Source organism: Schistocerca cancellata, unplaced genomic scaffold (genome assembly GCF_023864275.1).
Source record: "Schistocerca cancellata isolate TAMUIC-IGC-003103 unplaced genomic scaffold, iqSchCanc2.1 HiC_scaffold_1100, whole genome shotgun sequence".
In the NCBI taxonomy this organism is placed as follows: Eukaryota; Metazoa; Arthropoda; class Insecta; order Orthoptera; family Acrididae; genus Schistocerca; species Schistocerca cancellata.
Genome location: NW_026047099.1, coordinates 5,762,777 through 5,787,060, shown reverse-complemented (window position 1 = coordinate 5,787,060; position 24,284 = coordinate 5,762,777). Strand labels below are relative to the sequence as shown.

The window sequence follows — 24,284 nt, the reverse complement described above, 5'->3', positions numbered from 1 at the left end:
ACAGGCCCTCCGCTGAACACCAGGGACAAGATGCGTCCTCCGCTAGTGTCGAAGGCTACACGCGCCCAGCGAATGACAGGGGGTGCAACGAGCAGCAGTGCGTCTCACACACGCGGCGGTGCGCCCGCCAATTCGGCCGTCACTCTGCTGGGACGCCGGGCGCGCCTCCCCGCGCCGTCCTCGAGGAACTGGCGGTTGCGGAAGGAAGCGCTTTCGTCAAATGCGGCCGAAAACTAACATTTTGTGTGTTGGGAGAAAAGCCGAACGCGAATTCTGCCGTGCTCCTACATTAGATGGGCGCCAACGGCCATACCATGATGAATACACCGGTTCTCGTCCGATCACCGAAGTTAAGCATCATCGGGCCCGGCTAGTACTTGGATGGGTGACCGCATGGGAAACCCGGGTGCTGCTGGCTCCCTTCCTGTTTTTTTTTTGTTATGTCGCCAGCCCAATTTTCAAACTACCTCTCTGTTGTGACAAAGATGCTTCTTTAAGCCTTTTAAACTACTGTAATGGTACGAAAATGCAGTAATTAACTCAGTTTGAGGGAGAATGTGCTAACCAAGTTTGCCAAGAAGACTTTGAAAACGACAAAACAGTACGAATCGGCAGGTGATTTCTGAAATACGTCACCGCCTATTGTTGTGTAGGAGTGTAGAGTTCCAAATTTGATTTGTAACCACGAATTTATTCCTTAGTCGTCTCGTCTCGTCTCGTCTCGTCTCGTCCCGCAGACGTTTGTCGTGCTTGCGCTGTCATATGGACCACGACCCGAGCGGCAGCGAGCGGCAGTCGAGCAAAGTCGGGACAAGTCGGGACGGGGGCAGGGACAGGGATAGGAATGGTGCGAATGCACTGCAAACACCGCAGACACCTGGTGTGAGGCGAGGCGAGGCGTGGCGAGGCGAGGCGAGGAAGCCCACATCGCTACCAGTGGGCCTTCCAGCACGACACTGCCACAACCCGCACAGGCCCTCCGCTGAACACCAGGGACAAGATGCGTCCTCCGCTAGTGTCGAAGGCTGAACGCGCCCAGCGAATGACAGGGGGTGCAACGAGTAGCAGTGCGTCTCACACACGCGGCGGTGCGCCCGCCAATTCGGCCGTCACTCTGCTGGGACGCCGGGCGCGCCTTCCCGCGCCGTCCTCGAGGAACTGGCGGTTGCGGAAGGAAGCGCTTTCGTCAAATGCGGCCGAAAACTAACATTTTGTGTGTTGGGAGAAAAGCCGAACGCGAATTCTGCCGTGCTCCTACATTAGATGAGCGCCAACGGCTATACCATGATGAATACACCGGTTCTCGTCCGATCACCGAAGTTAAGCATCATCGGGCCCGGCTAGTACTTGGATGGGTGACCGCATGGGAAACCCGGGTGCTGTTGGCTCCCTTCCTGTTTTTTTTCTTTTTTGTTATGTCGCCAGCCCAATTTTCAAACTACCTTTCTGTTGTGACAAAGATGCTTCCTTAAACCTTTTAAACTACTGTAATGGTACGATAATGCAGTAATTAACTCAGTTTGAGGGAGAATGTGCTATCCAAGTTTGCCAAGAAGACTTTGAAAACGACAAAACAGTACGAATCGGCAGGTGATTTCTGAAATACGTCACCGCCTATTGTTGTGTGGGAGTGTAGAGTTCCAAATTTGATTTGTAACCACGAATTTATTCCTTAGTCGTCTCGTCTCGTCTCGTCCCGCAGACGTTTGTCGTGCTTGCGCTGTCATATGGACCACGACCCGAGCGGCAGCGAGCGGCAGTCAAGCAAAGTCGGGACAAGTCGGGATGGGGACAGGGACAGGGATAGGAATGGTGCGAATGCACTGCAAACTACGCAGACACCTGGTGTGAGGCGAGGCGAGGCGAGGCGAGGCGAGGCGAGGAAGCCCACATCGCTACCAGTGGGCCCTCCAGCACGACACTGCCACACCCCGCACAGGCCCTCCGCTGAACACCAGGGACAAGACGCGTCCTCCGCTAGTGTCGAAGGCTGCACGCGCCCAGCGAATGACAGGGGGTGCAACGAGCAGCAGTGCGTCTCACACACGCGGCGGTGCGCCCGCCAATTCGGCCGTCACTCTGCTGGGACGCCGGGCGCGCCTCCCCGCGCCGTCCTCGAGGAACTGGCGGTTGCGGAAGGAAGCGCTTTCGTCAAATGCGGCCGAAAACTAACATTTTGTGTGTTGGGAGAAAAGCCGAACGCGAATTCTGCCGTGCTCCTACATTAGATGGGCGCCAACGGCCATACCATGATGAATACACCGGTTCTCGTCCGATCACCGAAGTTAAGCATCATCGGGCCCGGCTAGTACTTGGATGGGTGACCGCATAGGAAACCCGGGTGCTGCTGGCTCCCTTCCTGTTTTTTTTTTTTTTGTTATGTCGCCAGCCCAATTTTCAAACTACCTCTCTGTTGTGACAAAGATGCTTCTTTAAGCCTTTTAAACTACTGTAATGGTACGAAAATGCAGTAATTAACTCAGTTTGAGGGAGAATGTGCTAACCAAGTTTGCCAAGAAGACTTTGAAAACGACAAAACAGTACGAATCGGCAGGTGATTTCTGAAATATGTCACCGCCTATTGTTGTGTAGGAGTGTAGAGTTCCAAATTTGATTTGTAACCACGAATTTATTCCTTAGTCGTCTCGTCTCGTCTCGTCTCGTCTCGTCCCGCAGACGTTTGTCGTGCTTGCGCTGTCATATGGACCACGACCCGAGCGGCAGCGAGCGGAAGTCGAGCAAAGTCGGGACAAGTCGGGACAAGTCGGGTCAAGTCGGGACGGGGACACGGACAGGGATAGGAATGGTGCGAATGCACTGCAAACTACGCAGACACCTGGTGTGAGGCGAGGCGAGGCGAGGCGAGGCGAGGCGAGGCGAGGAAGCCCACATCGCTACCAGTGGGCCCTCCAGCACGACACTGCCACACCCCGCACAGGCCCTCCGCTGAACACCAGGGACAAGATGCGTCCTCCGCTAGTGTCGAAGGCTGAACGCGCCCAGCGAATGACAGGGGGTGCAACGAGCAGCAGTGCGTCTCACACACGCGGCGGTGCGCCCGCCAATTCGGCTGTCACTCTGCTGGGACGCCGGGCGCGCCTCCCCGCGCCGTCCTCGAGGAACTGGCGGTTGCGGAAGGAAGCGCTTTCGTCAAATGCGGCCGAAAACTAACATTTTGTGTGTTGGGAGAAAAGCCGAACGCGAATTCTGCCGTGCTCCTACATTAGATGAGCGCCAACGGCCATACCATGATGAATACACCGGTTCTCGTCCGATCACCGAAGTTAAGCATCATCGGGCCCGGCTAGTACTTGGATGGGTGACCGCCTGGGAAACCCGGGTGCTGTTGGCTCCCTTCCTGTTTTTTTTTTTGTTATGTCGCCAGCCCAATTTTCAAACTACCTTTCTGTTGTGACAAAGATGCTTCCTTAAGCCTTTTAAACTACTCTAATGGTACGAAAATGCAATAATTAACTCAGTTTGAGGGAGAATGTGCTAACCAAGTTTGCCAAGAAGACTTTGAAAACGACAAAACAGTACGAATCGGCAGGTGATTTCTGAAATACGTCACCGCCTATTGTTGTGTAGGAGTGTAGAGTTCCAAATTTGATTTGTAACCACGAATTTATTTCTCAGTCGTCTCGTCTCGTCTCGACTCGTCGCGTCCCGCAGACGTTTGTCGTGCTTGCGCTGTCATATGGACCACGACCCGAGCGGCAGCGAGCGGCAGTCGAGCAAAGTCGGGACAAGTCGGGACGGGGACAGGGACAGGGATAGGAATGGTGCGAATGCACTGCAAACTACGCAGACACCTGGTGTGAGAAGAGGCGAGGCGAGGCGAGGCGAGGAAGCCCACATCGCTACCAGTGGGCCCTCCAGCACGACACTGCCACACCCCGCACAGGCCCTCCGCTGAACACCAGGGACAAGATGCGTCCTCCGCTAGTGTCGAAGGCTGAACGCGCCCAGCGGATGACAGGGGGTGCAACGAGCAGCAGTGCGTCTCACACACGCGGCGGTGCGCCCGCCAATTCGGCTGTCACTCTGCTGGGACGCCGGGCGCGCCTCCCCGCGCCGTCCTCGAGGAACTGGCGGTTGCGGAAGGAAGCGCTTTCGTCAAATGCGGCCGAAAACTAACATTTTGTGTGTTGGGAGAAAAGCCGAACGCGAATTCTGCCGTGCTCCTACATTAGATGAGCGCCAACGGCCATACCATGATGAATACACCGGTTCTCGTCCGATCACCGAAGTTAAGCATCATCGGGCCCGGCTAGTACTTGGATGGGTGACCGCCTGGGAAACCCGGGTGCTGTTGGCTCCCTTCCTGTTTTTTTTTTTGTTATGTCGCCAGCCCAATTTTCAAACTACCTTTCTGTTGTGACAAAGATGCTTCCTTAAGCCTTTTAAACTACTCTAATGGTACGAAAATGCAGTAATTAACTCAGTTTGAGGGAGAATGTGCTAACCAAGTTTGCCAAGAAGACTTTGAAAACGACAAAACAGTACGAATAGGCAGGTGATTTCTGAAATACGTCACCGCCTATTGTTGTGTAGGAGTGTAGAGTTCCAAATTTGATTTGTAACCACGAATTTATTCCTTAGTCGTCTCGTCTCGTCTCGTCTCGTCTCGTCCCGCAGACGTTTGTCGTGCTTGCGCTGTCATATGGACCACGACCCGAGCGGCAGCGAGCGGCAGTCGAGCAAAGTCGGGACAAGTCGGGACGGGGACAGGGACAGGGATAGGAATGGTGCGAATGCACTGCAAACTACGCAGACACCTGGTGTGAGGCGAGGCGAGGCGAGGAAGCCCACATCGCTACCAGTGGCGCCCTCCAGCACGACACTGCCACACCCCGCACAGGCCCTCCGCTGAACACCAGGGACAAGATGCGTCCTCCGCTAGTGTCGAAGGCTGCACGCGCCCAGCGAATGACAGGGGGTGCAACGAGCAGCAGTGCGTCTCACACACGCGGCGGTGCGCCCGCCAATTCGGCCGTCGCTCTGCTGGGACGCCGGGCGCGCCTCCCCGCGCCGTCCTCGAGGAACTGGCGGTTGCGGAAGGAAGCGCTATCGTCAAATGCGGCCGAAAACTAACATTTTGTGTGTTGGGAGAAAAGCCGAACGCGAATTCTGCCGTGCTGCTACATTAAATGAGCGCCAACGGCCATACCATGATGAATACACCGGTTCTCGTCCGATCACCGAAGTTAAGCATCATCGGGCCCGGCTAGTACTTGGATGGGTGACCGCCTGGGAAACCCGGGTGCTGTTGGCTCCCTTACTTTTTTTTTTTGTTTTGTCGCCAGCCCAATTTTCAAACTAACTTTCTGTTGTGACAAAGATGCTTCCTTAAGCCTTTTAAACTACTGTAATGGTACGAAAATCCAGTAATTAACTCAGTTTGAGGGAGAATGTGCTAACCAAGTTTGCCAAGAAGACTTTGAAAACGACAAAACAGTACGAATCGGCAGGTGATTTCTGAAATACGTCACCGCCTATTGTTGTGTAGGAGTGTAGAGTTCCAAATTTGATTTGTAACCACGAATTTATTCCTTAGTCGTCTCGTCTCGTCTCGTCTCGTCTCGTCCCGCAGACGTTTGTCGTGCTTGCGCTGTCATATGGACCACGACCCGAGCGGCAGCGAGCGGCAGTCGAGCAAAGTCGGGACAAGTCGGGACGGGGACAGGGACAGGGATAGGAATGGTGCGAATGCACTGCAAACTACGCAGACACCTGGTGTGAGGCGAGGCGAGGCGAGGAAGCCCACATCGCTACCAGTGGCGCCCTCCAGCACGACACTGCCACACCCCGCACAGGCCCTAAGCTGAACACCTGGGACAAGATGCGTCCTCCGCTAGTGTCGAAGGCTGCACGCGCCCAGCGAATGACAGGGGGTGCAACGAGCAGCAGTGCGTCTCACACACGCGGCGGTGCGCCCGCCAATTCGGCCGTCGCTCTGCTGGGACGCCGGGCGCGCCTCCCCGCGCCGTCCTCGAGGAACTGGCGGTTGCGGAAGGAAGCGCTATCGTCAAATGCGGCCGAAAACTAACATTTTGTGTGTTGGGAGAAAAGCCGAACACGAATTCTGCCGTGCTCCTACATTAGATGAGCGCCAACGGCCATACCATGATGAATACACCGGTTCTCGTCCGATCACCGAAGTTAAGCATCATCGGGCCCGGCTAGTACTTGGATGGGTGACCGCCTGGGAAACCCGGGTGCTGTTGGCTCCTTACTTTTTTTTTTTGTTTTGTCGCCAGCCCAATTTTCAAACTAACTTTCTGTTGTGACAAAGATGCTTCCTTAAGCCTTTTAAACTACTGTAATGGTACGAAAATGCAGTAATTAACTCAGTTTGAGGGGGAATGTGCTAACCAAGTTTGCCAAGAAGACTTTGAAAACGACAAAACAGTACGAATCGGCAGGTGATTTCTGAAATACGTCACCGCCTATTGTTGTGTAGGAGTGTAGAGTTCCAAATTTGATTTGTAACCACGAATTTATTCCTTAGTCGTCTCGTCTCGTCTCGTCTCGTCTCGTCCCGCAGACGTTTGTCGTGCTTGCGCTGTCATATGGACCACGACCCGAGCGGCAGCGAGCGGCAGTCGAGCAAAGTCGGGACAAGTCGGGACGGGGACAGGGACAGGGATAGGAATGGTGCGAATGCACTGCAAACTACGCAGACACCTGGTGTGAGGCGAGGCGAGGCGAGGAAGCCCACATCGCTACCAGTGGCGCCCTCCAGCACGACACTGCCACACCCCGCACAGGCCCTCCGCTGAACACCAGGGACAAGATGCGTCCTCCGCTAGTGTCGAAGGCTGCACGCGCCCAGCGAATGACAGGGGGTGCAACGAGCAGCAGTGCGTCTCACACACGCGGCGGTGCGCCCGCCAATTCGGCCGTCGCTCTGCTGGGACGCCGGGCGCGCCTCCCCGCGCCGTCCTCGAGGAACTGGCGGTTGCGGAAGGAAGCGCTATCGTCAAATGCGGCCGAAAACTAACATTTTGTGTGTTGGGAGAAAAGCCGAACGCGAATTCTGCCGTGCTCCTACATTAGATGAGCGCCAACGGCCATACCATGATGAATACACCGGTTCTCGTCCGATCACCGAAGTTAAGCATCATCGGGCCCGGCTAGTACTTGGATGGGTGACCGCCTGGGAAACCCGGGTGCTGTTGGCTCCCTTACTTTTTTTTTTTGTTTTGTCGCCAGCCCAATTTTCAAACTAACTTTCTGTTGTGACAAAGATGCTTCCTTAAGCCTTTTAAACTACTGTAATGGTACGAAAATGCAGTAATTAACTCAGTTTGAGGGAGAATGTGCTAACCAAGTTTGCCAAGAAGACTTTGAAAACGACAAAACAGTACGAATCGGCAGGTGATTTCTGAAATACGTCACCGCCTATTGTTGTGTAGGAGTGTAGAGTTCCAAATTTGATTTGTAACCACGAATTTATTCCTTAGTCGTCTCGTCTCGTCTCGTCTCGTCTCGTCCCGCAGACGTTTGTCGTGCTTGCGCTGTCATATGGACCACGACCCGAGCGGCAGCGAGCGGCAGTCGAGCAAAGTCGGGACAAGTCGGGACGGGGACAGGGACAGGGATAGGAATGGTGCGAATGCACTGCAAACTACGCAGACACCTGGTGTGAGGCGAGGCGAGGCGAGGAAGCCCACATCGCTACCAGTGGCGCCCTCCAGCACGACACTGCCACACCCCGCACAGGCCCTCCGCTGAACACCAGGGACAAGATGCGTCCTCCGCTAGTGTCGAAGGCTGCACGCGCCCAGCGAATGACAGGGGGTGCAACGAGCAGCAGTGCGTCTCACACACGCGGCGGTGCGCCCGCCAATTCGGCCGTCGCTCTGCTGGGACGCCGGGCGCGCCTCCCCGCGCCGTCCTCGAGGAACTGGCGGTTGCGGAAGGAAGCGCTATCGTCAAATGCGGCCGACAACTAACATTTTGTGTGTTGGGAGAAAAGCCGAACGCGAATTCTGCCGTGCTCCAACATTAGATGAGCGCCAACGGCCATACCATGATGAATACACCGGTTCTCGTCCGATCACCGAAGTTAAGCATCATCGGGGCCGGCTAGTACTTGGATGGGTGACCGCCTGGGAAACCCGGGTGCTGTTGGCTCCCTTACTTTTTTTTTTTGTTTTGTCGCCAGCCCAATTTTCAAACTAACTTTCTGTTGTGACAAAGATGCTTCCTTAAGCCTTTTAAACTACTGTAATGGTACGAAAATGCAGTAATTAACTCAGTTTGAGGGAGAATGTGCTAACCAAGTTTGCCAAGAAGACTTTGAAAACGACAAAACAGTACGAATCGGCAGGTGATTTCTGAAATACGTCACCGCCTATTGTTGTGTAGGAGTGTAGAGTTCCAAATTTGATTTGTAACCACGAATTTATTCCTTAGTCGTCTCGTCTCGTCTCGTCTCGTCTCGTCCCGCAGACGTTTGTCGTGCTTGCGCTGTCATATGGACCACGACCCGAGCGGCAGCGAGCGGCAGTCGAGCAAAGTCGGGACAAGTCGGGACGGGGACAGGGACAGGGATAGGAATGGTGCGAATGCACTGCAAACTACGCAGACACCTGGTGTGAGGCGAGGCGAGGCGAGGAAGCCCACATCGCTACCAGTGGCGCCCTCCAGCACGACACTGCCACACCCCGCACAGGCCCTCCGCTGAACACCAGGGACAAGATGCGTCCTCCGCTAGTGTCGAAGGCTGCACGCGCCCAGCGAATGACAGGGGGTGCAACGAGCAGCAGTGCGTCTCACACACGCGGCGGTGCGCCCGCCAATTCGGCCGTCGCTCTGCTGGGACGCCGGGCGCGCCTCCCCGCGCCGTCCTCGAGGAACTGGCGGTTGCGGAAGGAAGCGCTATCGTCAAATGCGGCCGACAACTAACATTTTGTGTGTTGGGAGAAAAGCCGAACGCGAATTCTGCCGTGCTCCAACATTAGATGAGCGCCAACGGCCATACCATGATGAATACACCGGTTCTCGTCCGATCACCGAAGTTAAGCATCATCGGGGCCGGCTAGTACTTGGATGGGTGACCGCCTGGGAAACCCGGGTGCTGTTGGCTCCCTTACTTTTTTTTTTTTGTTTTGTCGCCAGCCCAATTTTCAAACTAACTTTCTGTTGTGACAAAGATGCTTCCTTAAGCCTTTTAAACTACTGTAATGGTACGAAAATGCAGGAATTAACTCAGTTTGAGGGAGAATGTGCTAACCAAGTTTGCCAAGAAGACTTTGAAAACGACAAAACAGTACGAATCGGCAGGTGATTTCTGAAATACGTCACCGCCTATTGTTGTGTAGGAGTGTAGAGTTCCAAATTTGATTTGTAACCACGAATTTATTCCTTAGTCGTCTCGTCTCGTCTCGTCTCGTCTCGTCCCGCAGACGTTTGTCGTGCTTGCGCTGTCATATGGACCACGACCCGAGCGGCAGCGAGCGGCAGTCGAGCAAAGTCGGGACAAGTCGGGACGGGGACAGGGACAGGGATAGGAATGGTGCGAATGCACTGCAAACTACGCAGACACCTGGTGTGAGGCGAGGCGAGGCGAGGAAGCCCACATCGCTACCAGTGGTGCCCTCCAGCACGACACTGCCACACCCCGCACAGGCCCTCCGCTGAACACCAGGGACAAGATGCGTCCTCCGCTAGTGTCGAAGGCTGCACGCGCCCAGCGAATGGCAGGGGGTGCAACGAGCAGCAGTGCGTCTCACACACGCGGCGGTGCGCCCGCCAATTCGGCCGTCGCTCTGCTGGGACGCCGGGCGCGCCTCCCCGCGCCGTCCTCGAGGAACTGGCGGTTGCGGAAGGAAGCGCTATCGTCAAATGCGGCCGACAACTAACATTTTGTGTGTTGGGAGAAAAGCCGAACGCGAATTCTGCCGTGCTCCTACATTAGATGAGCGCCAACGGCCATACCATGATGAATACACCGGTTCTCGTCCGATCACCGTAGTTAAGCATCATCGGGCCCGGCTAGTACTTGGATGGGTGACCGCCTGGGAAACCCGGGTGCTGTTGGCTCCCTTACTTTTTTTTTTGTTTTGTCGCCAGCCCAATTTTCAAACTAACTTTCTGTTGTGACAAAGATGCTTCCTTAAGCCTTTTAAACTACTGTAATGGTACGAAAATGCAGTAATTAACTCAGTTTGAGGGAGAATGTGCTAACCAAGTTTGCCAAGAAGACTTTGAAAACGACAAAACAGTACGAATCGGCAGGTGATTTCTGAAATACGTCACCGCCTATTGTTGTGTAGGAGTGTAGAGTTCCAAATTTGATTTGTAACCACGAATTTATTCCTTAGTCGTCTCGTCTCGTCTCGTCTCGTCTCGTCCCGCAGACGTTTGTCGTGCTTGCGCTGTCATATGGACCACGACCCGAGCGGCAGCGAGCGGCAGTCGAGCAAAGTCGGGACAAGTTGGGACGGGGACAGGGACAGGGATAGGAATGGTGCGAATGCACTGCAAACTACGCAGACACCTGGTGTGAGGCGAGGCGAGGCGAGGAAGCCCACATCGCTACCTGTGGCGCCCTCCAGCACGACACTGCCACACCCCGCAAAGGCCCTCCGCTGAACACCAGGGACAAGATGCGTCCTCCGCTAGTGTCGAAGGCTGCACGCGCCCAGCGAATGACAGGGGGTGCAACGAGCAGCAGTGCGTCTCACACACGCGGCGGTGCGCCCGCCAATTCGGCCGTCGCTCTGCTGGGACGCCGGGCGCGCCTCCCCGCGCCGTCCTCGAGGAACTGGCGGTTGCGGAAGGAAGCGCTATCGTCAAATGCGGCCGACAACTAACATTTTGTGTGTTGTGAGAAAAGCCGAACGCGAATTCTGCCGTGCTCCTACATTAGATGAGCGCCAACGGCCATACCATGATGAATACACCGGTTCTCGTCCGATCACCGAAGTTAAGCATCATCGGGGCCGGCTAGTACTTGGATGGGTGACCGCCTGGGAAACCCGGGTGCTGTTGGCTCCCTTACTTTTTTTTTTTGTTTTGTCGCCAGCCCAATTTTCAAACTAACTTTCTGTTGTGACAAAGATGCTTCCTTAAGCCTTTTAAACTACTGTAATGGTACGAAAATGCAGTAATTAACTCAGTTTGAGGGAGAATGTGCTAACCAAGTTTGCCAAGAAGACTTTGAAAACGACAAAACAGTACGAATCGGCAGGTGATTTCTGAAATACGTCACCGCCTATTGTTGTGTAGGAGTGTAGAGTTCCAAATTTGATTTGTAACCACGAATTTATTCTTTAGTCGTCTCGTCTCGTCTCGTCTCGTCTCGTCTCGTCTCGTCCCGCAGACGTTTGTCGTGCTTGCGCTGTCATATGGACCACGACCCGAGCGGCAGCGAGCGGCAGTCGAGCAAAGTCGGGACAAGTCGGGACGGGGACAGGGACAGGGATAGGAATGGTGCGAATGCACTGCAAACTACGCAGACACCTGGTGTGAGGCGAGGCGAGGCGAGGAAGCCCACATCGCTACCAGTGGCGCCCTCCAGCACGACACTGCCACACCCCGCACAGGCCCTCCGCTGAACACCAGGGACAAGATGCGTCCTCCGCTAGTGTCGAAGGCTGCACGCGCCCAGCGAATGACAGGGGGTGCAACGAGCAGCAGTGCGTCTCACACACGCGGCGGTGCGCCCGCCAATTCGGCCGTCGCTCTGCTGGGACGCCGGGCGCGCCTCCCCGCGCCGTCCTCGAGGAACTGGCGGTTGCGGAAGGAAGCGCTATCGTCAAATGCGGCCGACAACTAACATTTTGTGTGTTGGGAGAAAAGCCGAACGCGAATTCTGCCGTGCTCCAACATTAGATGAGCGCCAACGGCCATACCATGATGAATACACCGGTTCTCGTCCGATCACCGAAGTTAAGCATCATCGGGGCCGGCTAGTACTTGGATGGGTGACCGCCTGGGAAACCCGGGTGCTGTTGGCTCCCTTACTTTTTTTTTTTGTTTTGTCGCCAGCCCAATTTTCAAACTAACTTTCTGTTGTGACAAAGATGCTTCCTTAAGCCTTTTAAACTACTGTAATGGTACGAAAATGCAGGAATTAACTCAGTTTGAGGGAGAATGTGCTAACCAAGTTTGCCAAGAAGACTTTGAAAACGACAAAACAGTACGAATCGGCAGGTGATTTCTGAAATACGTCACCGCCTATTGTTGTGTAGGAGTGTAGAGTTCCAAATTTGATTTGTAACCACGAATTTATTCCTTAGTCGTCTCGTCTCGTCTCGTCTCGTCTCGTCCCGCAGACGTTTGTCGTGCTTGCGCTGTCATATGGACCACGACCCGAGCGGCAGCGAGCGGCAGTCGAGCAAAGTCGGGACAAGTCGGGACGGGGACAGGGACAGGGATAGGAATGGTGCGAATGCACTGCAAACTACGCAGACACCTGGTGTGAGGCGAGGCGAGGCGAGGAAGCCCACATCGCTACCAGTGGTGCCCTCCAGCACGACACTGCCACACCCCGCACAGGCCCTCCGCTGAACACCAGGGACAAGATGCGTCCTCCGCTAGTGTCGAAGGCTGCACGCGCCCAGCGAATGGCAGGGGGTGCAACGAGCAGCAGTGCGTCTCACACACGCGGCGGTGCGCCCGCCAATTCGGCCGTCGCTCTGCTGGGACGCCGGGCGCGCCTCCCCGCGCCGTCCTCGAGGAACTGGCGGTTGCGGAAGGAAGCGCTATCGTCAAATGCGGCCGACAACTAACATTTTGTGTGTTGGGAGAAAAGCCGAACGCGAATTCTGCCGTGCTCCTACATTAGATGAGCGCCAACGGCCATACCATGATGAATACACCGGTTCTCGTCCGATCACCGTAGTTAAGCATCATCGGGCCCGGCTAGTACTTGGATGGGTGACCGCCTGGGAAACCCGGGTGCTGTTGGCTCCCTTACTTTTTTTTTTGTTTTGTCGCCAGCCCAATTTTCAAACTAACTTTCTGTTGTGACAAAGATGCTTCCTTAAGCCTTTTAAACTACTGTAATGGTACGAAAATGCAGTAATTAACTCAGTTTGAGGGAGAATGTGCTAACCAAGTTTGCCAAGAAGACTTTGAAAACGACAAAACAGTACGAATCGGCAGGTGATTTCTGAAATACGTCACCGCCTATTGTTGTGTAGGAGTGTAGAGTTCCAAATTTGATTTGTAACCACGAATTTATTCCTTAGTCGTCTCGTCTCGTCTCGTCTCGTCTCGTCCCGCAGACGTTTGTCGTGCTTGCGCTGTCATATGGACCACGACCCGAGCGGCAGCGAGCGGCAGTCGAGCAAAGTCGGGACAAGTCGGGACGGGGACAGGGACAGGGATAGGAATGGTGCGAATGCACTGCAAACTACGCAGACACCTGGTGTGAGGCGAGGCGAGGCGAGGAAGCCCACATCGCTACCTGTGGCGCCCTCCAGCACGACACTGCCACACCCCGCAAAGGCCCTCCGCTGAACACCAGGGACAAGATGCGTCCTCCGCTAGTGTCGAAGGCTGCACGCGCCCAGCGAATGACAGGGGGTGCAACGAGCAGCAGTGCGTCTCACACACGCGGCGGTGCGCCCGCCAATTCGGCCGTCGCTCTGCTGGGACGCCGGGCGCGCCTCCCCGCGCCGTCCTCGAGGAACTGGCGGTTGCGGAAGGAAGCGCTATCGTCAAATGCGGCCGACAACTAACATTTTGTGTGTTGGGAGAAAAGCCGAACGCGAATTCTGCCGTGCTCCTACATTAGATGAGCGCCAACGGCCATACCATGATGAATACACCGGTTCTCGTCCGATCACCGAAGTTAAGCATCATCGGGGCCGGCTAGTACTTGGATGGGTGACCGCCTGGGAAACCCGGGTGCTGTTGGCTCCCTTACTTTTTTTTTTTGTTTTGTCGCCAGCCCAATTTTCAAACTAACTTTCTGTTGTGACAAAGATGCTTCCTTAAGCCTTTTAAACTACTGTAATGGTACGAAAATGCAGTAATTAACTCAGTTTGAGGGAGAATGTGCTAACCAAGTTTGCCAAGAAGACTTTGAAAACGACAAAACAGTACGAATCGGCAGGTGATTTCTGAAATACGTCACCGCCTATTGTTGTGTAGGAGTGTAGAGTTCCAAATTTGATTTGTAACCACGAATTTATTCCTTAGTCGTCTCGTCTCGTCTCGTCTCGTCTCGTCTCGTCTCGTCCCGCAGACGTTTGTCGTGCTTGCGCTGTCATATGGACCACGACCCGAGCGGCAGCGAGCGGCAGTCGAGCAAAGTCGGGACAAGTCGGGACGGGGACAGGGACAGGGATAGGAATGGTGCGAATGCACTGCAAACTACGCAGACACCTGGTGTGAGGCGAGGCGAGGCGAGGAAGCCCACATCGCTACCAGTGGCGCCCTCCAGCACGACACTGCCACACCCCGCACAGGCCCTCCGCTGAACACCAGGGACAAGATGCGTCCTCCGCTAGTGTCGAAGGCTGCACGCGCCCAGCGAATGGCAGGGGGTGCAACGAGCAGCAGTGCGTCTCACACACGCGGCGGTGCGCCCGCCAATTCGGCCGTCGCTCTGCTGGGACGCCGGGCGCGCCTCCCCGCGCCGTCCTCGAGGAACTGGCGGTTGCGGAAGGAAGCGCTATCGTCAAATGCGGCCGACAACTAACATTTTGTGTGTTGGGAGAAAAGCCGAACGCGAATTCTGCCGTGCTCCTACATTAGATGAGCGCCAACGGCCATACCATGATGAATACACCGGTTCTCGTCCGATCACCGAAGTTAAGCATCATCGGGCCCGGCTAGTACTTGGATGGGTGACCGCCTGGGAAACCCGGGTGCTGTTGGCTCCCTTACTTTTTTTTTTGTTTTGTCGCCAGCCCAATTTTCAAACTAACTTTCTGTTGTGACAAAGATGCTTCCTTAAGCCTTTTAAACTACTGTAATGGTACGAAAATGCAGTAATTAACTCAGTTTGAGGGAGAATGTGCTAACCAAGTTTGCCAAGAAGACTTTGAAAACGACAAAACAGTACGAATCGGTGGGTGATTTCTGAAATACGTCACCGCCTATTGTTGTGTAGGAGTGTAGAGTTCCAAATTTGATTTGTAACCACGAATTTATTCCTTAGTCGTCTCGTCTCGTCTCGTCTCGTCTCGTCCCGCAGACGTTTGTCGTGCTTGCGCTGTCATATGGACCACGACCCGAGCGGCAGCGAGCGGCAGTCGAGCAAAGTCGGGACAAGTCGGGACGGGGACAGGGACAGGGATAGGAATGGTGCGAATGCACTGCAAACTACGCAGACACCTGGTGTGAGGCGAGGCGAGGCGAGGAAGCCCACATCGCTACCAGTGGCGCCCTCCAGCACGACACTGCCACACCCCGCACAGGCCCTCCGCTGAACACCAGGGACAAGATGCGTCCTCCGCTAGTGTCGAAGGCTGCACGCGCCCAGCGAATGACAGGGGGTGCAACGAGCAGCAGTGCGTCTCACACACGCGGCGGTGCGCCCGCCAATTCGGCCGTCGCTCTGCTGGGACGCCGGGCGCGCCTCCCCGCGCCGTCCTCGAGGAACTGGCGGTTGCGGAAGGAAGCGCTATCGTCAAATGCGGCCGAAAACTAACATTTTGTGTGTTGGGAGAAAAGCCGAACGCGAATTCTGCCGTGCTCCTACATTAGATGAGCGCCAACGGCCATACCATGATGAATACACCGGTTCTCGTCCGATCACCGAAGTTAAGCATCATCGGGCCCGGCTAGTACTTGGATGGGTGACCGCCTGGGAAACCCGGGTGCTGTTGGCTCCCTTACTTTTTTTTTTTGTTTTGTCGCCAGCCCAATTTTCAAACTAACTTTCTGTTGTGACAAAGATGCTTCCTTAAGCCTTTTAAACTACTGTAATGGTACGAAAATGCAGTAATTAACTCAGTTTGAGGGAGAATGTGCTAACCAAGTTTGCCAAGAAGACTTTGAAAACGACAAAACAGTACGAATCGGCAGGTGATTTCTGAAATACGTCACCGCCTATTGTTGTGTAGGAGTGTAGAGTTCCAAATTTGATTTGTAACCACGAATTTATTCCTTAGTCGTCTCGTCTCGTCTCGTCTCGTCTCGTCCCGCAGACGTTTGTCGTGCTTGCGCTGACATATGGACCACGACCCGAGCGGCAGCGAGCGGCAGTCGAGCAAAGTCGGGACAAGTCGGGACGGGGACAGGGACAGGGATAGGAATGGTGCGAATGCACTGCAAACTACGCAGACACCTGGTGTGAGGCGAGGCGAGGCGAGGAAGCCCACATCGCTACCAGTGGCGCCCTCCAGCACGACACTGCCACACCCCGCACAGGCCCTCCGCTGAACACCAGGGACAAGATGCGTCCTCCGCTAGTGTCGAAGGCTGCACGCGCCCAGCGAATGACAGGGGGTGCAACGAGCAGCAGTGCGTCTCACACACGCGGCGGTGCGCCCGCCAATTCGGCCGTCGCTCTGCTGGGACGCCGGGCGCGCCTCCCCGCGCCGTCCTCGAGGAACTGGCGGTTGCGGAAGGAAGCGCTATCGTCAAATGCGGCCGACAACTAACATTTTGTGTGTTGGGAGAAAAGCCGAACGCGAATTCTGCCGTGCTCCTACATTAGATGAGCGCCAACGGCCATACCATGATGAATACACCGGTTCTCGTCCGATCACCGAAGTTAAGCATCATCGGGCCCGGCTAGTACTTGGATGGGTGACCGCCTGGGAAACCCGGGTGCTGTTGGCTCCCTTACTTTTTTTTTTGTTTTGTCGCCAGCCCAATTTTCAAACTAACTTTCTGTTGTGACAAAGATGCTTCCTTAAGCCTTTTAAACTACTGTAATGGTACGAAAATGCAGTAATTAACTCAGTTTGAGGGAGAATGTGCTAACCAAGTTTGCCAAGAAGACTTTGAAAACGACAAAACAGTACGAATCGGCAGGTGATTTCTGAAATACGTCACCGCCTATTGTTGTGTAGGAGTGTAGAGTTCCAAATTTGATTTGTAACCACGAATTTATTCCTTAGTCGTCTCGTCTCGTCTCGTCTCGTCTCGTCCCGCAGACGTTTGTCGTGCTTGCGCTGTCATATGGACCACGACCCGAGCGGCAGCGAGCGGCAGTCGAGCAAAGTCGGGACAAGTCGGGACGGGGACAGGGACAGGGATAGGAATGGTGCGAATGCACTGCAAACTACGCAGACACCTGGTGTGAGGCGAGGCGAGGCGAGGAAGCCCACATCGCTACCAGTGGTGCCCTCCAGCACGACACTGCCACACCCCGCACAGGCCCTCCGCTGAACACCAGGGACAAGATGCGTCCTCCGCTAGTGTCGAAGGCTGCACGCGCCCAGCGAATGACAGGGGGTGCAACGAGCAGCAGTGCGTCTCACACACGCGGCGGTGCGCCCGCCAATTCGGCCGTCGCTCTGCTGGGACGCCGGGCGCGCCTCCCCGCGCCGTCCTCGAGGAACTGGCGGTTGCGGAAGGAAGCGCTATCGTCAAATGCGGCCGACAACTAACATTTTGTGTGTTGGGAGAAAAGCCGAACGCGAATTCTGCCGTGCTCCTACATTATATGAGCGCCAACGGCCATACCATGATGAATACACCGGTTCTCGTCCGATCACCGAAGTTAAGCATCATCGGGCCCGGCTAGTACTTGGATGGGTGACCGCCTGGGAAACCCGGGTGCTGTTGGCTCCCTTACTTTTTTTTTTGTTTTGTCGCCAGCCCAATTTTCAAACTAACTTTCTGTTGTGACAAAGATGCTTCCTTAAGCCTTTTAAACTACTGTAATGGTACGAAAATGCAGTAATTAACTCAGTTTGAGGGAGAATGTGCTAACCAAGTTTGCCAAGAAGACTTTGAAAACGACAAAACAGTACGAATCGGCAGGTGATTTCTGAAATACGTCACCGCCTATTGTTGTGTAGGAGTGTAGAGTTCCAAATTTGATTTGTAACCACGAATTTATTCCTTAGTCGTCTCGTCTCGTCTCGTCTCGTCTCGTCCCGCAGACGTTTGTCGTGCTTGCGCTGTCATATGGACCACGACCCGAGCGGCAGCGAGCGGCAGTCGAGCAAAGTCGGGACAAGTCGGGACGGGGACAGGGACAGGGATAGGAATGGTGCGAATGCACTGCAAACTACGCAGACACCTGGTGTGAGGCGAGGCGAGGCGAGGAAGCCCACATCGCTACCAGTGGCGCCCTCCAGCACGACACTGCCACACCCCGCACAGGCCCTCCGCTGAACACCAGGGACAAGATGCGTCCTCCGCTAGTGTCGAAGGCTGCACGCGCCCAGCGAATGACAGGGGGTGCAACGAGCAGCAGTGCGTCTCACACACGCGGCGGTGCGCCCGCCAATTCGGCCGTCGCTCTGCTGGGACGCCGGGCGCGCCTCCCCGCGCCGTCCTCGAGGAACTGGCGGTTGCGGAAGGAAGCGCTATCGTCAAATGCGGCCGACAACTAACATTTTGTGTGTTGGGAGAAAAGCCGAACGCGAATTCTGCCGTGCTCCAACATTAGATGAGCGCCAACGGCCATACCATGATGAATACACCGGTTCTCGTCCGACCACCGAAGTTAAGCATCATCGGGGCCGGCTAGTACTTGGATGGGTGACCGCCTGGGAAACCCGGGTGCTGTTGGCTCCCTTACTTTTTTTTTTTGTTTTGTCGCCAGCCCAATTTTCAAACTAACTTTCTGTTGTGACAAAGATGCTTCCTTAAGCCTTTTAAACTACTGTAATGGTACGAAAATGCAGTAATTAACTCAGTTTGAGGGAGAATGTGCTAACCAAGTTTGCCAAGAAGACTTTGAAAACGACAAAACAGTACGAATCGGCAGGTGATTTCTGAAATACGTCACCGCCTATTGTTGTGTAGGAGTGTAGAGTTCCAAATTTGATTTGTAACCACGAATTTATTCCTTAGTCGTCTCGTCTCGTCTCGTCTCGTCTCGTCTCGTCCCGCAGACGTTTGTCGTGCTTGCGCTGTCATATGGACCACGACCCGAGCGGCAGCGAGCGGCAGTCGAGCAAAGTCGGGACAAGTCGGGACGGGGACAGGGACAGGGATAGGAATGGTGCGAATGCACTGCAAACTACGCAGACACCTGGTGTGAGGCGAGGCGAGGCGAGGAAGCCCACATCGCTACCAGTGGCGCCCTCCAGCACGACACTGCCACACCCTGCACAGGCCCTCCGCTGAACACCAGGGACAAGATGCGTCCTCCGCTAGTGTCGAAGGCTGCACGCGCCCAGCGAATGGCAGGGGGTGCAACGAGCAGCAGTGCGTCTCACACACGCGGCGGTGCGCCCGCCAATTCGGCCGTCGCTCTGCTGGGACGCCGGGCGCGCCTCCCCGCGCCGTCCTCGAGGAACTGGCGGTTGCGGAAGGAAGCGCTATCGTCAAATGCGGCCGACAACTAACATTTTGTGTGTTGGGAGAAAAGCCGAACGCGAATTCTGCCGTGCTCCTACATTAGATGAGCGCCAACGGCCATACCATGATGAATACACCGGTTCTCGTCCGATCACCGAAGTTAAGCATCATCGGGCCCGGCTAGTACTTGGATGGGTGACCGCCTGGGAAACCCGGGTGCTGTTGGCTCCCTTACTTTTTTTTTTGTTTTGTCGCCAGCCCAATTTTCAAACTAACTTTCTGTTGTGACAAAGATGCTTCCTTAAGCCTTTTAAACTACTGTAATGGTACGAAAATGCTGTAATTAACTCAGTTTGAGGGAGAATGTGCTAACCAAGTTTGCCAAGAAGACTTTGAAAACGACAAAACAGTACGAATCGGTGGGTGATTTCTGAAATACGTCACCGCCTATTGTTGTGTAGGAGTGTAGAGTTCCAAATTTGATTTGTAACCACGAATTTATTCCTTAGTCGTCTCGTCTCGTCTCGTCTCGTCTCGTCTCGTCCCGCAGACGTTTGTCGTGCTTGCGCTGTCATATGGACCACGACCCGAGCGGCAGCGAGCGGCAGTCGAGCAAAGTCGGGACAAGTCGGGACGGGGACAGGGACAGGGATAGGAATGGTGCGAATGCACTGCAAACTACGCAGACACCTGGTGTGAGGCGAGGCGAGGCGAGGAAGCCCACATCGCTACCAGTGGTGCCCTCCAGCACGACACTGCCACACCCCGCACAGGCCCTCCGCTGAACACCAGGGACAAGATGCGTCCTCCGCTAGTGTCGAAGGCTGCACGCGCCCAGCGAATGACAGGGGGTGCAACGAGCAGCAGTGCGTCTCACACACGCGGCGGTGCGCCCGCCAATTCGGCCGTCGCTCTGCTGGGACGCCGGGCGCGCCTCCCCGCGCCGTCCTCGAGGAACTGGCGGTTGCGGAAGGAAGCGCTATCGTCAAATGCGGCCGAAAACTAACATTTTGTGTGTTGGGAGAAAAGCCGAACGCGAATTCTGCCGTGCTCCTACATTAGATGAGCGCCAACGGCCATACCATGATGAATACACCGGTTCTCGTCCGATCACCGAAGTTAAGCATCATCGGGCCCGGCTAGTACTTGGATGGGTGACCGCCTGGGAAACCCGGGTGCTGTTGGCTTCCTTCCTTTTTTTTTTTTTTGTTATGTCGCCAGCCCAATTTTCAAACTAACTTTCTGTTGTGACAAAGATGCTTCCTTAAGCCTTTTAAACTACTGTAATGGTACGAAAATGCAGTAATTAACTCAGTTTGAGGGAGAATGTGCTAACCAAGTTTGCCAAGAAGACTTTGAAAACGACAAAACAGTACGAATCGGCAGGTGATTTCTGAAATACGTCACCGCCTATTGTTGTGTAGGAGTGTAGAGTTCCAAATTTGATTTGTAACCACGAATTTATTCCTTAGTCGTCTCGTCTCGTCTCGTCTCGTCTCGTCCCGCAGACGTTTGTCGTGCTTGCGCTGTCATATGGACCACGACCCGAGCGGCAGCGAGCGGCAGTCGAGCAAAGTCGGGACAAGTCGGGACGGGGACAGGGACAGGGATAGGAATGGTGCGAATGCACTGCAAACTACGCAGACACCTGGTGTGAGGCGAGGCGAGGCGAGGAAGCCCACATCGCTACCAGTGGTGCCCTCCAGCACGACACTGCCACACCCCGCACAGGCCCTCCGCTGAACACCAGGGACAAGATGCGTCCTCCGCTAGTGTCGAAGGCTGCACGCGCCCAGCGAATGACAGGGGGTGCAACGAGCAGCAGTGCGTCTCACACACGCGGCGGTGCGCCCGCCAATTCGGCCGTCGCTCTGCTGGGACGCCGGGCGCGCCTCCCCGCGCCGTCCTCGAGGAACTGGCGGTTGCGGAAGGAAGCGCTATCGTCAAATGCGGCCGAAAACTAACATTTTGTGTGTTGGGAGAAAAGCCGAACGCGAATTCTGCCGTGCTCCTACATTAGATGAGCGCCAACGGCCATACCATGATGAATACACCGGTTCTCGTCCGATCACCGAAGTTAAGCATCATCGGGCCCGGCTAGTACTTGGATGGGTGACCGCCTGGGAAACCCGGGTGCTGTTGGCTCCCTTACTTTTTTTTTTTTGTTTTGTCGCCAGCCCAATTTTCAAACTAACTTTCTGTTGTGACAAAGATGCTTCCTTAAGCCTTTTAAACTACTGTAATGGTACGAAAATGCAGTAATTAACTCAGTTTGAGGGAGAATGTGCTAACCAAGTTTGCCAAGAAGACTTTGAAAACGACAAAACAGTACGAATCGGCAGGTGATTTCTGAAATACGTCACCGCCTATTGTTGTGTAGGAGTGTAGAGTTCCAAATTTGATTTGTAACCACGAATTTATTCCTTAGTCGTCTCGTCTCGTCTCGTCTCGTCTCGTCCCGCAGACGTTTGTCGTGCTTGCGCTGTCATATGGACCACGACCCGAGCGGCAGCGAGCGGCAGTCGAGCAAAGTCGGGACAAGTCGGGACGGGGACAGGGACAGGGATAGGAATGGTGCGAATGCACTGCAAACTACGCAGACACCTGGTGTGAGGCGAGGCGAGGCGAGGAAGCCCACATCGCTACCAGTGGCGCCCTCCAGCACGACACTGCCACACCCCGCACAGGCCCTCCGCTGAACACCAGGGACAAGATGCGTCCTCCGCTAGTGTCGAGGGCTGCACGCGCCCAGCGAATGACAGGGGGTGCAACGAGCAGCAGTGCGTCTCACACACGCGGCGGTGCGCCCGCCAATTCGGCCGTCGCTCTGCTGGGACGCCGGGCGCGCCTCCCCGCGCCGTCCTCGAGGAACTGGCGGTTGCAGAAGGAAGCGCTATCGTCAAATGCGGCCGAAAACTAACATTTTGTGTGTTGGGAGAAAAGCCGAACGCGAATTCTGCCGTGCTCCTACATTAGATGAGCGCCAACGGCCATACCATGATGAATACACCGGTTCTCGTCCGATCACCGAAGTTAAGCATCATCGGGCCCGGCTAGTACTTGGATGGGTGACCGCCTGGGAAACCCGGGTGCTGTTGGCTCCCTTACTTTTTTTTTTTGTTTTGTCGCCAGCCCAATTTTCAAACTAACTTTCTGTTGTGACAAAGATGCTTCCTTAAGCCTTTTAAACTACTGTAATGGTACGAAAATGCAGTAATTAACTCAGTTTGAGGGAGAATGTGCTAACCAAGTTTGCCAAGAAGACTTTGAAAACGACAAAACAGTACGAATCGGCAGGTGATTTCTGAAATACGTCACCGCCTATTGTTGTGTAGGAGTGTAGAGTTCCAAATTTGATTTGTAACCACGAATTTATTCCTTAGTCGTCTCGTCTCGTCTCGTCTCGTCTCGTCCCGCAGACGTTTGTCGTGCTTGCGCTGTCATATGGACCACGACCCGAGCGGCAGCGAGCGGCAGTCGAGCAAAGTCGGGACAAGTCGGGACGGGGACAGGGACAGGGATAGGAATGGTGCGAATGCACTGCAAACTACGCAGACACCTGGTGTGAGGCGAGGCGAGGCGAGGAAGCCCACATCGCTACCAGTGGCGCCCTCCAGCACGACACTGCCACACCCCGCACAGGCCCTCCGCTGAACACCAGGGACAAGATGCGTCCTCCGCTAGTGTCGAAGGCTGCACGCGCCCTGCGAATGACAGGGGGTGCAACGAGCAGCAGTGCGTCTCACACACGCGGCGGTGCGCCCGCCAATTCGGCCGTCGCTCTGCTGGGACGCCGGGCGCGCCTCCCCGCGCCGTCCTCGAGGAACTGGCGGTTGCGGAAGGAAGCGCTATCGTCAAATGCGGCCGAAAACTAACATTTTGTGTGTTGGGAGAAAAGCCGAACGCGAATTCTGCCGTGCTCCTACATTAGATGAGCGCCAACGGCCATACCATGATGAATACACCGGTTCTCGTCCGATCACCGAAGTTAAGCATCATCGGGCCCGGCTAGTACTTGGATGGGTGACCGCCTGGGAAACCCGGGTGCTGTTGGCTCCCTTACTTTTTTTTTTTGTTTTGTCGCCAGCCCAATTTTCAAACTAACTTTCTGTTGTGACAAAGATGCTTCCTTAAGCCTTTTAAACTACTGTAATGGTACGAAAATGCAGTAATTAACTCAGTTTGAGGGAGAATGTGCTAACCAAGTTTGCCAAGAAGACTTTGAAAACGACAAAACAGTACGAATCGGCAGGTGATTTCTGAAATACGTCACCGCCTATTGTTGTGTAGGAGTGTAGAGTTCCAAATTTGATTTGTAACCACGAATTTATTCCTTAGTCGTCTCGTCTCGTCTCGTCTCGTCTCGTCCCGCAGACGTTTGTCGTGCTTGCGCTGTCATATGGACCACGACCCGAGCGGCAGCGAGCGGCAGTCGAGCAAAGTCGGGACAAGTCGGGACGGGGACAGGGACAGGGATAGGAATGGTGCGAATGCACTGCAAACTACGCAGACACCTGGTGTGAGGCGAGGCGAGGCGAGGAAGCCCACATCGCTACCAGTGGCGCCCTCCAGCACGACACTGCCACACCCCGCACAGGCCCTCCGCTGAACACCAGGGACAAGATGCGTCCTCCGCTAGTGTCGAAGGCTGCACGCGCCCAGCGAATGACAGGGGGTGCAACGAGCAGCAGTGCGTCTCACACACGCGGCGGTGCGCCCGCCAATTCGGCCGTCGCTCTGCTGGGACGCCGGGCGCGCCTCCCCGCGCCGTCCTCGAGGAACTGGCGGTTGCGGAAGGAAGCGCTTTCGTCAAATGCGGCCGAAAACTAACATTTTGTGTGTTGGGAGAAAAGCCGAACGCGAATTCTGCCGTGCTCCTACATTAGATGAGC

The 24,284-nt window shown here is 55.0% G+C and overlaps 25 non-coding genes across 25 annotated transcripts; all 25 read left to right on the top strand.

Annotated features, from left to right (window-relative positions):
* Nucleotides 1-299: 299 nt before the first annotated feature.
* On the top strand, nucleotides 300-418 carry LOC126154793 (5S ribosomal RNA). The gene has a single exon (XR_007532328.1). It is a non-coding gene; the product is annotated as a 5S ribosomal RNA (ribosomal RNA).
* An 851-nt stretch (nucleotides 419-1,269) lies between these two features.
* On the top strand, nucleotides 1,270-1,388 carry LOC126155822 (5S ribosomal RNA). The gene has a single exon (XR_007533258.1). It is a non-coding gene; the product is annotated as a 5S ribosomal RNA (ribosomal RNA).
* Nucleotides 1,389-2,234: 846 nt separating this feature from the next.
* LOC126155057 (5S ribosomal RNA) lies at nucleotides 2,235-2,353 on the top strand. Its single transcript, XR_007532575.1, has one exon. It is a non-coding gene; the product is annotated as a 5S ribosomal RNA (ribosomal RNA).
* An 880-nt stretch (nucleotides 2,354-3,233) lies between these two features.
* On the top strand, nucleotides 3,234-3,352 carry LOC126155631 (5S ribosomal RNA). The gene has a single exon (XR_007533080.1). It is a non-coding gene; the product is annotated as a 5S ribosomal RNA (ribosomal RNA).
* Nucleotides 3,353-4,199: 847 nt separating this feature from the next.
* Nucleotides 4,200-4,318, top strand: LOC126155630 (5S ribosomal RNA). The gene has a single exon (XR_007533079.1). It is a non-coding gene; the product is annotated as a 5S ribosomal RNA (ribosomal RNA).
* Nucleotides 4,319-5,156: 838 nt separating this feature from the next.
* On the top strand, nucleotides 5,157-5,275 carry LOC126155629 (5S ribosomal RNA). The gene has a single exon (XR_007533078.1). It is a non-coding gene; the product is annotated as a 5S ribosomal RNA (ribosomal RNA).
* Nucleotides 5,276-6,111: 836 nt separating this feature from the next.
* On the top strand, nucleotides 6,112-6,230 carry LOC126155628 (5S ribosomal RNA). Its single transcript, XR_007533077.1, has one exon. It is a non-coding gene; the product is annotated as a 5S ribosomal RNA (ribosomal RNA).
* Nucleotides 6,231-7,065: 835 nt separating this feature from the next.
* Nucleotides 7,066-7,184, top strand: LOC126155627 (5S ribosomal RNA). Its single transcript, XR_007533076.1, has one exon. It is a non-coding gene; the product is annotated as a 5S ribosomal RNA (ribosomal RNA).
* An 836-nt stretch (nucleotides 7,185-8,020) lies between these two features.
* On the top strand, nucleotides 8,021-8,139 carry LOC126155033 (5S ribosomal RNA). Its single transcript, XR_007532552.1, has one exon. It is a non-coding gene; the product is annotated as a 5S ribosomal RNA (ribosomal RNA).
* An 836-nt stretch (nucleotides 8,140-8,975) lies between these two features.
* On the top strand, nucleotides 8,976-9,094 carry LOC126155032 (5S ribosomal RNA). Its single transcript, XR_007532551.1, has one exon. It is a non-coding gene; the product is annotated as a 5S ribosomal RNA (ribosomal RNA).
* An 837-nt stretch (nucleotides 9,095-9,931) lies between these two features.
* LOC126155784 (5S ribosomal RNA) lies at nucleotides 9,932-10,050 on the top strand. Its single transcript, XR_007533223.1, has one exon. It is a non-coding gene; the product is annotated as a 5S ribosomal RNA (ribosomal RNA).
* An 835-nt stretch (nucleotides 10,051-10,885) lies between these two features.
* On the top strand, nucleotides 10,886-11,004 carry LOC126155031 (5S ribosomal RNA). Its single transcript, XR_007532550.1, has one exon. It is a non-coding gene; the product is annotated as a 5S ribosomal RNA (ribosomal RNA).
* Nucleotides 11,005-11,850: 846 nt separating this feature from the next.
* Nucleotides 11,851-11,969, top strand: LOC126155028 (5S ribosomal RNA). The gene has a single exon (XR_007532548.1). It is a non-coding gene; the product is annotated as a 5S ribosomal RNA (ribosomal RNA).
* Nucleotides 11,970-12,805: 836 nt separating this feature from the next.
* LOC126155783 (5S ribosomal RNA) lies at nucleotides 12,806-12,924 on the top strand. Its single transcript, XR_007533222.1, has one exon. It is a non-coding gene; the product is annotated as a 5S ribosomal RNA (ribosomal RNA).
* An 835-nt stretch (nucleotides 12,925-13,759) lies between these two features.
* Nucleotides 13,760-13,878, top strand: LOC126155027 (5S ribosomal RNA). The gene has a single exon (XR_007532547.1). It is a non-coding gene; the product is annotated as a 5S ribosomal RNA (ribosomal RNA).
* Nucleotides 13,879-14,724: 846 nt separating this feature from the next.
* LOC126155625 (5S ribosomal RNA) lies at nucleotides 14,725-14,843 on the top strand. The gene has a single exon (XR_007533075.1). It is a non-coding gene; the product is annotated as a 5S ribosomal RNA (ribosomal RNA).
* An 835-nt stretch (nucleotides 14,844-15,678) lies between these two features.
* LOC126155624 (5S ribosomal RNA) lies at nucleotides 15,679-15,797 on the top strand. Its single transcript, XR_007533074.1, has one exon. It is a non-coding gene; the product is annotated as a 5S ribosomal RNA (ribosomal RNA).
* An 836-nt stretch (nucleotides 15,798-16,633) lies between these two features.
* LOC126155623 (5S ribosomal RNA) lies at nucleotides 16,634-16,752 on the top strand. The gene has a single exon (XR_007533073.1). It is a non-coding gene; the product is annotated as a 5S ribosomal RNA (ribosomal RNA).
* Nucleotides 16,753-17,587: 835 nt separating this feature from the next.
* LOC126155622 (5S ribosomal RNA) lies at nucleotides 17,588-17,706 on the top strand. Its single transcript, XR_007533072.1, has one exon. It is a non-coding gene; the product is annotated as a 5S ribosomal RNA (ribosomal RNA).
* Nucleotides 17,707-18,541: 835 nt separating this feature from the next.
* Nucleotides 18,542-18,660, top strand: LOC126155126 (5S ribosomal RNA). Its single transcript, XR_007532639.1, has one exon. It is a non-coding gene; the product is annotated as a 5S ribosomal RNA (ribosomal RNA).
* An 841-nt stretch (nucleotides 18,661-19,501) lies between these two features.
* Nucleotides 19,502-19,620, top strand: LOC126155620 (5S ribosomal RNA). The gene has a single exon (XR_007533070.1). It is a non-coding gene; the product is annotated as a 5S ribosomal RNA (ribosomal RNA).
* An 840-nt stretch (nucleotides 19,621-20,460) lies between these two features.
* On the top strand, nucleotides 20,461-20,579 carry LOC126155619 (5S ribosomal RNA). The gene has a single exon (XR_007533069.1). It is a non-coding gene; the product is annotated as a 5S ribosomal RNA (ribosomal RNA).
* An 839-nt stretch (nucleotides 20,580-21,418) lies between these two features.
* Nucleotides 21,419-21,537, top strand: LOC126155618 (5S ribosomal RNA). The gene has a single exon (XR_007533068.1). It is a non-coding gene; the product is annotated as a 5S ribosomal RNA (ribosomal RNA).
* An 837-nt stretch (nucleotides 21,538-22,374) lies between these two features.
* On the top strand, nucleotides 22,375-22,493 carry LOC126155617 (5S ribosomal RNA). Its single transcript, XR_007533067.1, has one exon. It is a non-coding gene; the product is annotated as a 5S ribosomal RNA (ribosomal RNA).
* Nucleotides 22,494-23,329: 836 nt separating this feature from the next.
* Nucleotides 23,330-23,448, top strand: LOC126155616 (5S ribosomal RNA). Its single transcript, XR_007533066.1, has one exon. It is a non-coding gene; the product is annotated as a 5S ribosomal RNA (ribosomal RNA).
* Nucleotides 23,449-24,284: the final 836 nt, after the last annotated feature.